Here is a 16,248-nt window from a genome sequence, read left to right as displayed (position 1 = left end):
GGATGTGTGTGTCATTTCAGGAGCAGTTCCTTGAAGTGTGGGGCCTCTGACCTCCAGCTCGGAGACCGGGGAGTTTATTCAAAAAACAAAAAACAAAAAAAAAAAAAACGCATGCCCTGTCGACTGTCTGAATGGAAATCTACGGAACCGGCTTTGGGAAACCTGCCTTTTAACCGCTTCCCAGTTTGTGCATGGACTGTTCTAGAAGTGCTTTTAGAAGTTTGATGATTTTCCCAGTCTGGTTTGGCCTCTTATACCTCCCCAACCTGCAGGGACGAAACTGAACTGACCCGGGCAGTCTGTGTGCCCCAAGCCTCACAAAGCCTCTGCACCGTCCAAGTACGTTTTCTCCTCCGGGCCCGGTGAGCAGAACGGGGGCCGAAGCGCCGTGAAGTCTCTGTGACCCTGTGAGCCGCTCTCCCCCTCGCAAACCTCTCCCCGGTCCCTGGCAGCCTGCCGGTCCGAAGCTCACCGCCACTGGACTTCTGTGCTGCAAAGGCACAGGGTGCATTCGAGACACTCTCTGGGCTGAAGGGTTGTCTGCAGGGGCACGAGCGCTGTTCACAGCCCCCGGGGGAAGGCAGGAAGGGAGCTGGGGTCACCCCTAGTTGTTCTTAAAAGGACCTACTCCAGCAGCCTCCACATTCTTTCTCTGGAGTTCCCAGCCTTGTCTCCTTTGGGATCCTCAGAAGAACAAGGGGGGTGGGGGGGGGGGCGGTGGCCACAGCCGTGGAGGTGGGATCAGGGTGGGGGTGATCCAAGCTAGCATACCCCGCAGGCCCGAAAGGGGGAGCACGACCCTGCCCGCAGTCAAGTGGGGGAAGGACTTTTCCAGGCACCTCTCCTCTCCCAGCCTCTTCCCAGCAGCCCCAGGAGGAGCCACGACAAAGTCAGCAGCCTGCTGACTGCTGGCTGGTGTTTCCCCTAAGTCCACCAAACCCTCATCCCTGGGGGGTAACTACCCGCGTCGCCAAAGAGGAGACTGAGGCCGAGAGAGATCACTGTCCAAACTCACAAGTCTGTGTTCTCTTCTCAACCCAGGCCGCCTCTCTGAAGGAAAGGTGTCAGGTCAAGGCAGGAAGGACAGGGTGACAGTGTAGCGTCAGGGAATCCGCTGCCAGGCTTTCTCTGAATATACCCCAAAGCTCTCAGTGCTTAAGTTTCAGGACTTCCCTAAGCAGGAGCCCTTGCAAGACTCACATCAGGGCTCGCAGCCATGTGTCTGCTTGGCCGTGTGTTTTGTAGATTTCGGGATTTCTGTGAAACCTGTGTGTGTGGTTCTCCATCAGCTGCAATAGTGAAGTTGTTGCCTACTGTCCTGCTGGCGGAATGGGTGCCTGGAACATTCCCTCTGCCGGCCTGCCACGCCACCTCACCTCACGCCAGGACCCGGAAAGTGCCAGCCGTATTCTCGGTGGGAATAGGTGCTGTGGCACCCAACACCAAAAGTACGTGCAAAGCGGAAGAAAAACAAGGGTTGACATTGTTTCAAAAGCCAGAAGCCAGTCTGTGAAAAACTTCCAATACCCCCCATCGTGTGATGTTGTAAGTAGAGATGCCGTTCTTCTCACTGCCTGGCCAAAACGGAAGTTCTCTCTGGCCAGGAAGAGACCCAGTAATGCAGCAGATGTAATTATGAACACATCGTATGCCTCACCAGAGAGAAAGCTGCCTCCAGAGGACCTACACTTGTCGGCTACTTCTGTTTTTCCAACAGTGATAGGGGTTTTCCTTTTTACATTCTTCTCTGAGATCATCTCAAACACATAAGCCCACTTGAACTTTTCTGAGTAGAAGGAAACAGTCTTTCCATTGAAAAACGTTTCAGGCCTTGTGTATTAGTTTTCTACTCCTGCTCTAGCAAACCACCACAAATTTCCTGGCTTAAAACAGCACAAGTATATTATCTTACCATTGAGGAGTTCTCACTGGCCTAAAACTAAGGTGTCAGCAGAATTGTGTTCCTTACTTACCAAGGCTCTAGAGTGAATCCTTAATCCAGTTCCTGAAGCCCACGATATTCCTTGGCCCGTGGCCCACTTCCTCCATCTTTAAAGCCAGTAGCCCTTCGTCTCTGAGCACTCTACATGAGTCACATTTCCTTCTACTGGGAAAATGTCTCTGATTTTAAGGACTCCTGTGATTAGATTAGGTTGAGCTCACCAGGATAACCCAAAAGAATCTTCCCCTCTCGGGATCCTTCACGGAGCCATATCTGCAAAGTCGTCTTCCCGTGTAAGGTAAATATTTAGACGTTTTGGGAATTGAGAGATGTTTGGAGGAGGGGAGGGGCCTACCACACCTTGCCAGGTAACAGTGACCTTTTAAGGATCTGAAATATTTCTTGGGAGAGAAACACAAAATACAAAATGCAAAAAAAAAAAAAAAAAAAAAAAAAAAATTTACTCAAAAAGTTGTTACAACTTGAACATGCCTTTTTTTAAATATGAAATTTATTGTCAAATTGGTTTCCATACAACACCCAGTGCTCATCCCAACAGGTGCCCTCCTCAATACCCATCCCCCACCCTCCCTTCCCTCCCTCCCTCCCCCCATCAACCCTCAGTTTATCGTGCCTTTCTTAACTGCATCTTGGAAAGTCTCTTTGCAGATGTAAATAATACAAGTGAGATTTAACAGATATGGGCAGATGTCAAGAGTACATCCTCTTCAGGATGCCTGGCAGGCACAGTGGGAACAGCATGCGACTCTTGATCTCAGGGTCATGAGTTTGAGCCCCACACTGGGCACAGAGCTTACTTAAAAAAAATTTTTTTAATTTTTTAAAGAGAGTATATTCTCTTTCATCAACTTTAAATGTATGTGTTGAAGAACAGAAAATTTACTTTAAAATTAATGAGCTTGAGGCTCCTGGGTGGCTCAGTTGGTTGAGTGTCCGACTTCGGCTCAGGTCATGATCTCGCAGTCTGTGAGTTCGAGCCCCGTGTCGGGCTCTGTGCTGACAGCTCAGAGCCTGGAGCCTGCTTCGGATTCTGGGTCTCCCTCTTTCTCTGCCCCTCCCCCTGCTCATGCTCTGTCTCTCTCTGTCAAAAATAAATAAACATTAACAAAAATTAACGAGTTTATTCTCTACAGAAAAGGAAACGATCAGCAAAATGAAGAGGCAGCCTACTGAATGAGAGAAAATATTTACCAATCACGTAGCTGATAAGGGATTAATATCCAAAAGACACAAAGAACTACAATGTAATTGCAAAAAAAAAATCCAATTAAAAAATGGGCAGAGGCTCTGAGTAGACATTTTTCCAAAGAAGACATACACATGGCCAAACAGGTACATTAAAAGGGGCTCGGGGCGCCTGGGTGGCACAGTCGGTTAAGCGTCCGACTTCAGCCAGGTCACCATCTCGCGGTCCGTGAGTTCGAGCCCCGCGCCGGGCTCTGGGCTGATGGCTCGGAGCCTGGAGCCTGTTTCCGATTCTGTGTCTCCCTCTCTCTCTGCCCCTCCCCGTTCATGCTCTGTCTCTCTCTGTCCCAAAAAATAATAAACGTTGAAAAAAAAAATTGTACTTAAAAAAAAAAGGGGGGCTCAACGTCAGTAATCATCAGGGAAATCCAAATCAAAACCACAATGAGATATCACCTCACACCTGTCAGACGGGTCATTATCAAAAAGACAAGAAGTAACAAATGTTGGCAAGGATGCAGAAAAAAGGAAACTCTCGAGTGCTGTTGGTGGGAATGCAAATTGGTGCAGCCACAGTCCAAACGAGTATGGAGGTTCTTCAAAAACTTAAAAATAGAAATACCATATCATCCAGCAATCACTTCTGGGTATTTACCCAAAGGACACAAAAACACTTAACTCAAAAAGATATATGTACTTCTATGTTCGTTGCACCATTATTGACAATAGCCAAGACATAAAAACAACCTAAGCGTCCACTGATGAATAAATGAATACAAAAAATGTGGTACATAGGGGGCGCCTGGGTGGCTCGGTCAGTTAGGCATCCGACTTTGGCTCAGCTCATGATCTGGTGGTTTGTGAGTTCAGGGCTCACCCATTGGGCTCTGTGCTAACAACACGGAGCCTGGAGTCCTGCTTCAGATTCTGTGTCTCCCTCTGTCTCTGCCCCGTCTCTCTCTCTCTCCTCTCTCTCTCTCTCTCCTCTCCCTCTCTCTCTCAAAATAAATAAACATTAAACATTTCTTAACAAAACAAAATAAATAAAATAAAATAAACAATAAATTCTCTCAAAAAAAAAAGAAAAAGGAAAAAATGTGGTATATATAGACAACAGAATGCTAGTCGACAATAAAAATAAAAGAGTGAAATCTTGCCATTTGTGATAATATGGATGCATCTTCAGGGTATTATGCTAAGTGAAATAAGTCAGACCGGGAAAGACAAATGATATGATCTCACTGTTGGGGGAGGTCATCAAAGACCTGACCTCGGTTGACCCATGAGCTGGACCCGGGCAATCCGAGGCTCCTTAGCCCCTCCTCTGTCCTTGGTTTATGGTTCCGCTTGGCTTTCCCCCTCCCAGAGGCTGCTCCAAGGACACAGCCTTGAGATAATGATGCGGCCCTGAGAGCATCTGGCCAGTATATGTGACCGAACCCCGTTAAGCCTTCTATATAAACTATTACGATTTGGGGGAAGCAGGGCGGGATCTACTAGTCTGGCTCCCATCCTCGTACCTAAGTTCCCTCACTCTTCAACCTGCCACCTTCCAACCTGCAGTGCTCATTTCTTTCTTTGGTCTCTCTCTGTCCTCCACATACAGGGCCAGTTTGAGATTCCATCCAGGAAGCTCCTGAGAGGGTTGCAGAACAACACTCACTTCTGTGTAGAATCGAAACAACAACAAAGAAACAAAACCCAACTCAGAGATACAGAGAACAGATGTGCGGGGATCTGTGTGGCTAGACGTGGGGAGTCAGGGCTGGGGGAATTGAGCGAAGATGGTCAAAAGGCACTAGTTCCCAATTATAAGACAAATTAGTCATGGGGTGTAATTATAACATGATGGCTATAGTTAATAATACTCTATTGTCTATTTGGAAGATGCTAAGAGAGGCGATCTTAAAATCTCTCATGATAAAAAAGCTAACAGGGGCGCCTGGGTGGCGCAGTCGGTTAAGCGTCCGACTTCAGCCAGGTCACGATCTCGCGGTCCGTGAGTTCGAGCCCCGCGTCAGGCTCTGGGCTGATGGCTCAGAGCCTGGAGCCTGTTTCCGATTCTGTGTCTCCCTCTCTCTCTGCCCCTCCCCCGTTCATGCTCTGTCTCTCTCTGTCCCAAAAATAAATAAACGTTGAAAAAAAAAAATTAAAAAAAAAAAAAAGCTAACAGATGTTAACTAGATGTACAGCCGTGATCGGTTCGCAATATATACAAATACTGCAACATTATATTGCCCACCTGGAACTGATGCAATGTTATGTGTCAATCATATGTCAACAAAAGTACTTCATAGGTTTATGAAACAAAAGTGGTAAAAATGAGCCATGAAATCAGTACAAATTATTTTGAAATTGTAAATTGGAGCAAAAGTTCTATCAAAAAAGGCAATTCAATAAGAGAAATAGACAGAGTTTGAATAAACAGGCACTTGGATTGTTTAATAATCCAACTAACAAGAAGAAAATCATAGGAACACATTGGGGATATCTTACATTTCTTACTGGTTTGACATAAAATATCGCCATTGACAGAGCTTGCGTAAACTCCTCTTAGTACACAAAAACTAGGACCTATGACGAGTTGGTTAATGAGTGCCATCAATTCAAAGAACATTTATGATTAATTACTGAACAGTGTCCTGAAATTCTGCAACTCCTATAAGAAATTTAGCTCAGATTTTCCCAAATTCGACAATTATAAAAATTGCTATTTTGCCCACAGCAAACTGTGACATGAAAGAAACATCTTAATCTATTAATAATAATAAAAGTGTTGATCAACCCCTATCAGAGGAAAGAATGAATTATCACTGTATTCTGTCTGTGTAAAATAATATTATAAAATCACTGTCATTTGGAGAGACAAAGAATAAATAGCCAGATGGGGCCCCTGGGTGGCTGAGTCTGTTAGGCATCTGACTTCCGTTCAGGTCATGATCTCACAGTTCATGGGTTGGAGCCCCGCATCGGGCTCTGTGCTGACAGTTCAGAGCCTGGAGCCTGCTTCGGATTCTGTCTCTCCCTCTCTCTCTCTGCCCCTCCCCCACTCATGCTCTGTCTCTCTCTGTCTCTCAAAAATACATGTTTAAAAAAATTAAAAAAAAAAAACAAAAACGGGGACACCCGGGTGGCTCAGTTGGTTACGCGTCCAGCTTCGGCGCAGGTCATGATCTCACGGTTCGTGGGTTCGAGCCCTGCATCAGGCTCTGTGCTGATGGCTCAGAGCTGGAGCCTGCTTCGGATTCTGTGTCTCCCTCTCTCTCTCTGCCCCTCCCTGGCTCACACTCTGTCTCTCTCCCTCTCACTCAAAAATAAATAAACATTAAAAAAAGATTTTTTTTAAGAAGCCAGAAAAGGTAAGGGCGACAGCTATTTTAGAGCTGAATTCAGGGAATTCACGCAGATTTTACGTGACTCTTTCAGATGGTTACAATGTTTATAGTATTTGCCAGATTTGAAAACACTTCTAACTTGGCATGATTGTTATTCTAAATAAATGTTTACTCCTGTAATTGATTTTGTCTTAATAATTTTGCTTTGTCTCTCTTCAGTGGGGCTTCCAAAACTCTACAAGCCTGGGGCCTCACAAAGCCGGTTCCACCCCGATAAGTAGGGAGGCGACCTTCCCCTTCTCAGCAAAACTTGGCTGCAAAGTGCAGCCATATCCGGTGGGGTCGGGGTGGGGTGCCCTTGCTCTCCCCTCCCAGCCTCAGCCAGCTCTGCCCACTCCTCCCTGCCTTCCTCTCCCACCTTCTCCCCTGCGCCCCGCCCTGTCCTGGCCGTACTCCCTGTTATGCGTCTGGGTCACCCGCCTCCTTTGGGTCCCATCCCCATGCTCCCCTTGGCTCCCGTCCTCTACTCCGCCCCTTTGCGGCCCGACTGACTCCAGGCCACCCCCGGGCCAGAGCAATCAAGGCTTAAAAGGGCTAAGAGCCTGAGGAGAGGGCAGGTCCCCGCCCCCGGGCCCCACTCCCAGGCTCCCTGAACCCTTCCTAGCCAGTCACCACTCCCAAAGGAGCCTCAGAGTAAACCCTGCGTGTGGTCCCCAGACCCGGGCCGCGCTGGGTCCCCCGGCAGCTCCTTCTCACCCCTCTGGGCCTTGAAACCGTCCTGGGGCTTCACCTGACCCCACCCTGCCAGCCTGCAGAGGTACTCCCGCCCGGGCTGAGGCCACAGGGATCAGAATTTTGACTCTGCTGGATAAGCACGTGTCAATGGGAGGAGCCTGGGAGATGAGAGCCATCAAAAGAGTCATCAAGTCACAGTTAAAATGAAAAGTCTGGGGCACTTGTACCCCAATGTTCATAGCAACACTCTCAACAATAGCCAAAGTATGGAAAGAGCCTAAATGTCCATCAACCTGATGAATGGATAAAGAAATTGTGGTATATATACACAATTGAGTACTATGTGGCAATGAGAAAAAATGAAATATGGCCCTTTGTAGCAACGTGGATGGATCTGGAGAGTGTAATGCTAAGTGAAATAAGCCATACAGAGAAAAGACAGATACCATATGGTTTCACTCTTATGTGGATCCTGAGAAACTTAAAAGGAAACCCAGGGGGGGGGGAAGGAAAAAAAAAAAAAAAAAAAAGAGGTTAGAGTGGGAGAGAGCCAAAGCATAAGAGACTGTTAAAAACTGAGAACAAACTGAGGGTTGATGGGGGGTGGGAGGGAGGGGAGGGTGGGTGATGGGTATTGGGGAGGGCACCTTTTGGGATGAGGCACTGGGTGTTGTACGGAAACCAATTTGTCAATAAATTTCATAAAAAAAAAATAAAATAAAATAAAATAAAAAAAAATAAATAATAAAAATGAAAAGTCTGGCCTGTGGCTTGAGCTGGTCTCCCATCCGGGAGCCAGGAGAAGGGACAGTGGTCCCCTGCTTCTGTCTCTCTTCCTCTTTCTCTCTCTGTGTCTCTCTGTCCTTGAAATGCATCTCGGAGGATCCCTGTAGCCCAGGGATCAGTGAGGCTTCTCAGAGTGGCTTGGGGGCAACTGGGCCACACAGAGAGCACGGCCAAGAGACTCCCACGCCTCCTGTGGGAGAACGTAGTTCTTCGTTCGCTAGTGTTGTCTCTGAACTCCTTTGATACGTACGTCTTGGGACTTCTTCAAAATGGGGGCCCCACCTCCTTCCTCCGGACCTGCCCCGCCGCCCCAGCTTCTGCAGCCTCCACCCCTCTTCAAACCCAACTTCTGCTCTCCGTTGGAGCAGTGACCATCTGTCTGAGAGGGAATTCTGCAATGCTCACTCAGTTCTCAGTTTAGCACAATTTCTTCCAGGCTGCCTCACAGCCAAGAGAAGTCCCTCCAAGGGGCGGCTCCGAAGAAGCTCTCCTGTGATCTGTGCTCCCTGGGCGGCACAGCGAAGAAGGAAAGCGGGACTCATTTTGGAGCCAGACCAGCAGGGTTAGGACCCTGGCCCGGCCACTGGCAGCCGAGAGACCTTGGGCCACCTGCCTAACCACCTGGGCCTTTGTTTCCTCTTGTGTGACGTTCGGAAATAGCCCCAAAGAGGGCTCAGAAATCCATTTGCACGGGGCCTGGTGGTTTTTCGTCCCTTCTTCTCCTTCCCCCAGAGCAGGGGGCTAAGCAGGAAGGGGGGAGGGCGGATATCTTCATCCTCTGTAGTATAAATACGGTCAGGCATCCGACTGTAAATCCTCTAAGTTGCAAGGGTGCCTGAAAGCCTATCTCACTGCCCCCTTCTTCCTGGAGCCCTTGAACTCTCGAACCGGCCGTCAATTCTTCCCAAAGTAGAGTAGAGCTGAACACATAAATAAACGCTTGAAGGCAACGAGTTGTTTCACTCAAAGTATTTGCTGCCTCCCCTCTTCTTCAAAACTCGCTCTCCATCCTTAAATACTGTGGGGCCTCCCTGCTGCAGGCCAGAGAGCCCAGGCGTGGGGCGGTAGTGGGGAGAGGGTTTGAGGAGGACCCCGGGGAAAGATGCTGAGCACCAGGAAAAGAGCAGAGGGGAGAGGGAAGGTTAGGAGAGTGTGGGGGGGGCCCGGGGGGGGGGGGGGGGGGGGCTGGAGGCCCTGGGTCCAGAGGGAAGAAGGAGGGAAGGAGGGGAGAGGACACCGGCCAGGAGGCAATACCACCTTCGGGGCTGGGGGGGATGGGGGGGAGTGGGGCGCTGAACCTCCAGGGGACTGACAGAGACTTCTGGCCACACATCGCAGCCTCTACCTGGCCAGGGTCCCCCCGGGCCAAGGAGAAGGACGTTAAGCAATCTGCAGCCTCCGCCCCTCTTCAGAACCACATCCCCACGCTCCTCCCTGCCCCAGGACCTGGGGCCAGCGTTTCCCCGGTGCCCTGAGTACGCCTCCACACGCCTGGCACCGGCTTCCTCTCCTACGTGACCAGCACAGACCCTGGACTGGGTGGCGGATGTTGAGATAAGGCCAAGGAGGGAAAGCCGCCAAAGTCAGGAAGTTACACAGCCTGTTTCCCCTGGCAACTCAGCCGCAGTCGCCAAACAGTGCAGGGTGGGGGGTAGGGCCAACTCCCATCCAAGGCCTCGAGCCAGGGCCCTCCCAGACCTCCGTCTTCTGGTTGGAGAAACTTCTCTCTGCATCCCTACGACAGGGCTGCCTAAGAATGATGGGGGGAGCCAGTGTAAAAAGCAAATTCAAGAGGCGCCCGGGTGGCTCAGTCAGTTCAGCCTCCGACTCTTGACCTCAGTTCGGGTCGTGACCTCACGGTCCTTGGGCCCGAGCCCCGCGTCCGGCCCTGTACAGAGCACGGAGCTTGCTTGAGGTTCTCTCTCTCTCTCTCTCCCTCCCTCTCTCTCTCTCAAAATAAGTAAATAACCTTAAAAAAGAAAAGACGATGCAAATTCAAGACAGCACCCGCATCAACTCCACCAAATATTCCCAGTCTAGCAGTTCTAAAAGGACAAACTGGGCTCTGCATTTCGAGCCGGCACCCTGGGTGACTCCAATCTTGGCCGTCTGAGGACACATGTCACTGAGAGAGCAGAAGAGGTCTGAGCAAGCTGGGATTCCTTGGGGCAGGCCTGCGGGAGGCACAGGATGGGGAGCAGCGTCGCCCAGCCCTCTGTGTCTGCTTGAGTCAGCCCCAGCCCCAGGGATGGGTACGCACTTTGGGTATTTTCAGTGTCCGCTGAGCGACCAGGAGTCCAGAGATCTGGGTTCTAGGACATGCAGAAGCAATTCGAAACCATGAACTTCCCCTGAGCCACCCTCTGGGCCAGGTCGTACGGGGCCAAGAACCATGAGGCATTCGAAGATGCAGAAAGTGTGCAAGCACCCGGGGACCTTGAGCGTGTCGCTCCCGGTGTCTGGGTTTGTTTTTCTCTTTTTTCCAAAGGGTATAAAAATACTAAAGCCCCGGCGGCGGCTGGGTGGTTCAATTGGTTAAGCGTCTGACTGCGGCTCAGGTCATGATCTCACAGTTTGTGGGTTCGAGCCCACATGAGTTCGTGAGTTCGAGCCCCACGTCGGGCTCTGTGCTGACAGCTCGGAGCCTGGAGCCTGCTTCGGAGTCTGTGTCTCCGTCTCTCTCTGCCCCTTCCCAGCTTGTGCTCTCGCTCTCTCTCTCTCTCTCTCTCTCTCTCAATAACAAATCAATAAACTTAAAAAAATATTTGAAAAAATTCCTAAAGCCCCACCAAGAGGGGACAAGTCTGTCCGGATCTAGTAGCTATGGGGGTGCCTTGAAAGTGCACCTCTCCGTACATCGTGGGGGTCGTGGCAGCTTTTGTTGCTGGAGGTGAACACTGGGCCGTCAGGAAGCTCCAGAAAGTCAGAGAGCGTTGGGGACACGAACCCCGAGTCACGGGATCCAGGGGCTGGGCCTCAGGGTCCCTCCATTAGTCCCTTTCTGAAGCTGCCAGATCTTCGCTGGCCTTGGAGGGGCGTTTGCTGTGAGCTGAACTTCCTGCACGGCTCCTCAGGCCCTGACGTCTCCCTTCCTCACTGTGGCCCCGGCCTCCACCCACAGAAAAAACCGCAGCTCCTGCTGGCCGCCGGTTGAACCCTTCCCGGGGTCAGCGAGCTCAGAGGGGACCCCTGCCAGGGGCGGGCAGTGAGTGTGGACGGCTCTTGCCATCAACCCCAATCCCGGTTCGGCCGCCAGCTGGGTTCTGAAGCTTCCGTTGCTCTTGGCCTCGGTCTCCTCACCTGCAAAATGGGACAGAAGGAGAATCTGTGCAGTGGCGTCCAAAGCAGATACGCTGCTCCTGGATTTCCCATCCCAGAGATGACACTGCCCTTACCTGGTTGCTGAAACCCTCTTCCTCACTCGCCACAGTCAACCAGAAAGCGCTGACCACCCCCTCCCCCAACAAAGCCACTCTCAGTCCAGCCTAGACCAGTGCAGTAGCCTTCTAAGGTCGACCTGCCTCCGGAGTCTTCCCAAGCCCAGGCCCATCTCTACCCTACAGCCCGAGGAAGCTTTCTAAAGAAGACACAACTCTCTTCCCTTCGGCCCCCTGCTTAAAATTCTTCAGGGGTGCCCCAAGCGCTTGAGGAAGGATCTAAAATCTTTCAGTTGACTTTGAAGCTCCTCTGAAGGGCTGGTCCCGACTTCCTTTCTCAACTGCACTCAGCCTCCAAGCCCATGTTCCACAGTTGGGTTTCTGCCCGTTCTCACCTCCAGGCAGTGCCCACGCCGGATCTCCGCCCGGAACATTCTCCTCACTACCGTGGACCACCCCTTCAGGTTTCTTCCCGTCCTTAGATCCCCCGGCGCAGACATCAGCATCTTCCAGAGATCCTCACTGATGTCCTCCCCACGAGGCTGAGTGGTCCCCTCCTGTGGGATCGCATGGCACCTATGCTCCCCTCGCCACGCCCCGAATCTCATTATACCTGGCTCTTCGCTTTTGCTTTTCTAGCTCTTCCGAGGAGGCCAGAGATTCCACCTGTCTTGCCGAGGCTACGTCCCCCAGCACCCCCAGGACCCCCAGCACCCGGTGCATACCTTGTCCTCAGTGGGTGCTCAAGAAATGTTTGCCGAAATAATTAAAGAACAAATACAAAATACAGATAAAGCTCGTAGCTCCGGGACCCGCAGAAGGTGGCAATGAATGTCAGCATCCCCCCCACGATGGCCCAGCCCACACCAAGCCCCGCTCTTTTTTCTCTCATGGAAACACAATTCAGAACTCAGGTCCTGTCAGTGGCAGGGTGAAATGGTGAGACAGCCCCAGCATCCGAGGAGTTGTGTGATTGTCCCCCCATCCCTACCCCGCGACCTTGCTCTGTCCCGACCCAGTCTCTGGTTCGTACCCGACTCGGGCCTCTTTGCCCACCCCCACTCCAGGCTGGAAGGGAACAGCCCCTCACCCCCCACTAAAAGTTGACCTCTGATCACACAAGCGAGTATGACAGCACCTACCCGACCCCCAGAATCTGCTCAGGGGAGCAGATCCCTGAGATACACAGCCTCAGCTCCCCCACGACATCACCACTAGCCTCCACTCCAGAAATGACCCGGGGCTGCGGGAGGTTGGCGTTTCTCCGAAGGCACGTACCGCTGGCTTCCTGAATGATCGCTGGCTGGGCTCATATCCGTTTTATCTCCCCTCCAGGACTATGTGCTCTGCGAGCAAAGAAATCATGTATTAATAATCGTCACATCCCCCATAAGGCCAGACGCAGAGAACCCCAATAATTGCCGAACGAATACATGAACTTAAAAACTGCATGCATGCGTATGCGTTCCCAGGCAGAATTGCCCACTTTCCACCTTAGGATGGGATGTGTCCTATTATCGAAAACATTCCTCTTGACCCTGAAGAGATCCCAGAGGCTAATAACCTTGGGAGTCAAGAGGATCGTTTTTCCTCGTCTAAAGTAAATTTCTCCAGATGCAACCTCAGTGCGTTTTCTTTTAATATCCCCCTCTGTAGCCACTGGACGAAAACTCATTTCTCTGCAAGGAGACAGTTACTAACTTACTCTTCAGGCTTTCTTTTCAACACATTTATCCCAGACCCTTTACAGTTCCCTCCCTGGGGCCCCGTTGTCCAGGCTTCTCCCACTGTTCTGCGGCTCTTTGGGCCTTTTGCCAAGCTCTCAAAGGCCTCCCCCCCCCCAACCCGCCCGCCCCACCTGTAGACGCAGGAATGGGACATACTGTTCTCCACGGAGCCATGTGCAAACTCACGGATGCTTACACTCTGCCTACGCACACGGACACACACCTCTCTGCACCCGGAACCCCCCAGTCCTTGGCAGACACAGCCTCACAGGCGGCCTCCACACGCGGTCAGATTCCTCTGCTCCCACCTGCCCCCGGAGCACCCCCCTGTGAATTCTCACACACCTAAACACACGCTCAGAGGCGCAAGAGGAGGCCACACAGACCTCGCCATGCTTTACCCCAAGGATGAGCCAAGCTAGGCCAAGCAGGGGGAGCCATCTTCCTCTCCTCCCCCCCCTCCCCCCCCCCCCCCCCCCCCCCCCCCTGTCTTTCCCTCTCCAGGCCTTTCCATTGGTCACAACGGGCCTAACCTGCTTCTCTCCACCGCTGAGGTGATTTTTCAAGGCAAGGAGAAAATGAACTGAAGTTGGCTCCTCCCTCCTCCCGCCCCCCCCTCCCATTTCTCTCCCCAAATCCTCAGTGTGACTTCCATTCGCCCAGAACACATCCCCTTCCCATGGGGCGCCTGGGGTGGCGCAGTCGGTTGGGCGTCCGACTTCAGCCAGGTCACGATCTCGCGGTCCGTGAGTTTGAGCCCCGCGTCAGGCGTCTGGGCTGATGGCTCAGAGCCTGGAGCCTGTTTCCGATTCTGTGTCTCCCTCTCTCTCTGCCCCTCCCCCGTTCATGCTCTGTCTCTCTGTGTCCCAAAAAATAAATAAACGTTGAAAAAAAAATTTTTTTTAAAATAAAAATAAAAAAGAACACATCCCCTTCCCAACCACCCCTGGCCTCCCCACCCCCAACACTGGATTCACAGGTTTGCACCTGTTAGAAATGAACCATGAGGGAGCATTGGAAGCCGAAAAGACAGATGAGCCGGGGTCCATCTCAGACCCAATGACAGGCTGGCTGACTTGCGACCGTGGTCTGGCTGGGCCCCATGTCACTGGGGCAGGCGATTCAGGAACGTGAGCGTAGGGTGATACTCATTCATTGGCTCGACAAATATTTATCCAGCAGCTACAACATGCCAGGCACCTCGTCGCATCCACAAAACCAACACAAACCTGCCTTTACACGGTGTACATTCTGTGGGTGGAGAGAGAAAATAAATAAGTCAAATACACTGTGTGTCGGGTGGTGATAGGAGAAAGCAGGGAAGGAGGACAGGGTGCAGGCGGAGGGTGGGATGTGCAATTTTAAGGACGCTGGCCGGGAAGGCCTTACGTGAAGGGGACATTTGAACAAAGACCTGGAAGAAGGAGGGAGCCGTGGTGAGGACGGGAGGGGGACAGTCCCTGGGCGCAGGGCACTGGGAGACACCCGTGTGGACAACCTTGGAGAACGAGGTGCCATTCAGAGGAGCTCCTGCCCTCAACCCCAGGGCTGGGACCCCGAAGTGGAGGGATGGGCAGGAGAGACGAAGGAGGCCATATTAGGCACAAAAACCGCGGCCTCCCGTGGCCACGAAAAAGGCAAACTGAAAACAAAGCGAGTTTGGAGGTGTCCGCGCAGGCCATTTCCAGAAGGAGGGAGGTGAAGCTTCGTTGAGGGGAGACGGGGGTTTCCCACAGAGCTTGTGGGCGGGTGGCGGTCACGGGCAGAAGCAAGGCGCACCCTGTGGCCAAGCCTTTCTCCAAACCCGCCTAGTTTTGCCTTGAAGAAGGGGTTATTCCCGGGGCGGGGAGCGGGGGTAGAGCTCCCTGAAGCATCGCTGAGCAAGATCAGGGCAGCAGGACGGTCAGGCGACACCAACCCCAGCGCAGGGCCCCACAAACCCCACTGACCCCTCACTTCCGTTTCCTGGGTGCTCGCTGTGCCAGGGACGTTGCCCTGCTTTCTGCACGGGGCCAGCAACACCCTCGCAGCAACACGAGGAAGGAACCGGTGTCTTGAGTCCTCGGGTGAGGGCCACCCCCACCTCCACACCCCTTTGGGCCATCTGTTCTTCTCCAGCCCCCCTCCTTGCTGAGCAGAACCACACAGGCCTGCGGCCAGGCCGACCTGGGCTCAAACTCACGTCCCTCCATTGACTCCTTACGTGGCCCTGGGTCGCCCTGAGACCCAGCATGCTCATCTTGGGACCAAATGGGGGGAAGCGACGCAGGAATAGCCACCTCGGGGACCGCTGTGGGAATCTGCCCCGAGAAGGCAGGGACTCTCAGTCTTGGCTCTGAGACAGGCCGAGTGTCCTCAGAAAGTTGTGAGTCGTGTGGCCAATAAGCCGTAGCTGTAAATAGTTAAATCAGGGAAGGCTTGGTTTTTTACGTAGAACTGTTAGTGAATTCAGTGTTGTCTCTGCAATGACATCACTCCTGGCTCCGGCATCCCACAGAATCTCCAGAACCAAAGGGGCAGAACGACAGCTAATCCCCTGGGAATTTGCATATAAGCTGCAGCCTATCTTATCTGTGTCTCAGCCTGAGGGACCACGGCCCCCAAGCAAATACCATCTCCCCCTGCAGCATGGCGTCAGGATCAGGGGCTAATGTCCCCAGGCACAGAGCCTAGCACATAGGAGGTACTCCTTGGCAGAAGTCACCACGACAGGGCAGTGAGAGGAGAATGAAAGTCACCCTTGGGCACAATGCTGTGGCTCTGCTCCCCTCAGGAAACAGCTGCCCTGAAGGAGAAAGCGGGGAGGGAGGAACCCACTGTGGGGGGCTGGCCCGGGGTCTGTCCAGTTCTCCGAGGAAGACCCGGGGTGTGACAGGGAGGCCGTGGGGTAAAGACACCTGGGGAGCTGGAAACCACAGGGCGGAACGCCCATGCCTCGGTCAGGGCCAGCTCAGGACAGCCTGACCCCAAGATTGGTTATCTTGGTACGAGGCCGCCCACCCAGAAGGGAAGCGCTCCCGCCTGCTCTCCCAAGCACGTGGGGTCAATCAACAAGGCTTCCTCCCTCCAGCCACCACCACTGACTACTTCCTGCTCACTCACAGCCTGTCATTCCTCCCCACCACTGCCACCCTTGGCCC

Source organism: Lynx canadensis, chromosome F1, assembly GCF_007474595.2.
Source record: "Lynx canadensis isolate LIC74 chromosome F1, mLynCan4.pri.v2, whole genome shotgun sequence".
NCBI classification, from domain to species: domain Eukaryota; kingdom Metazoa; phylum Chordata; class Mammalia; order Carnivora; family Felidae; genus Lynx; species Lynx canadensis.
This window is presented reverse-complemented; position numbering follows the sequence as displayed.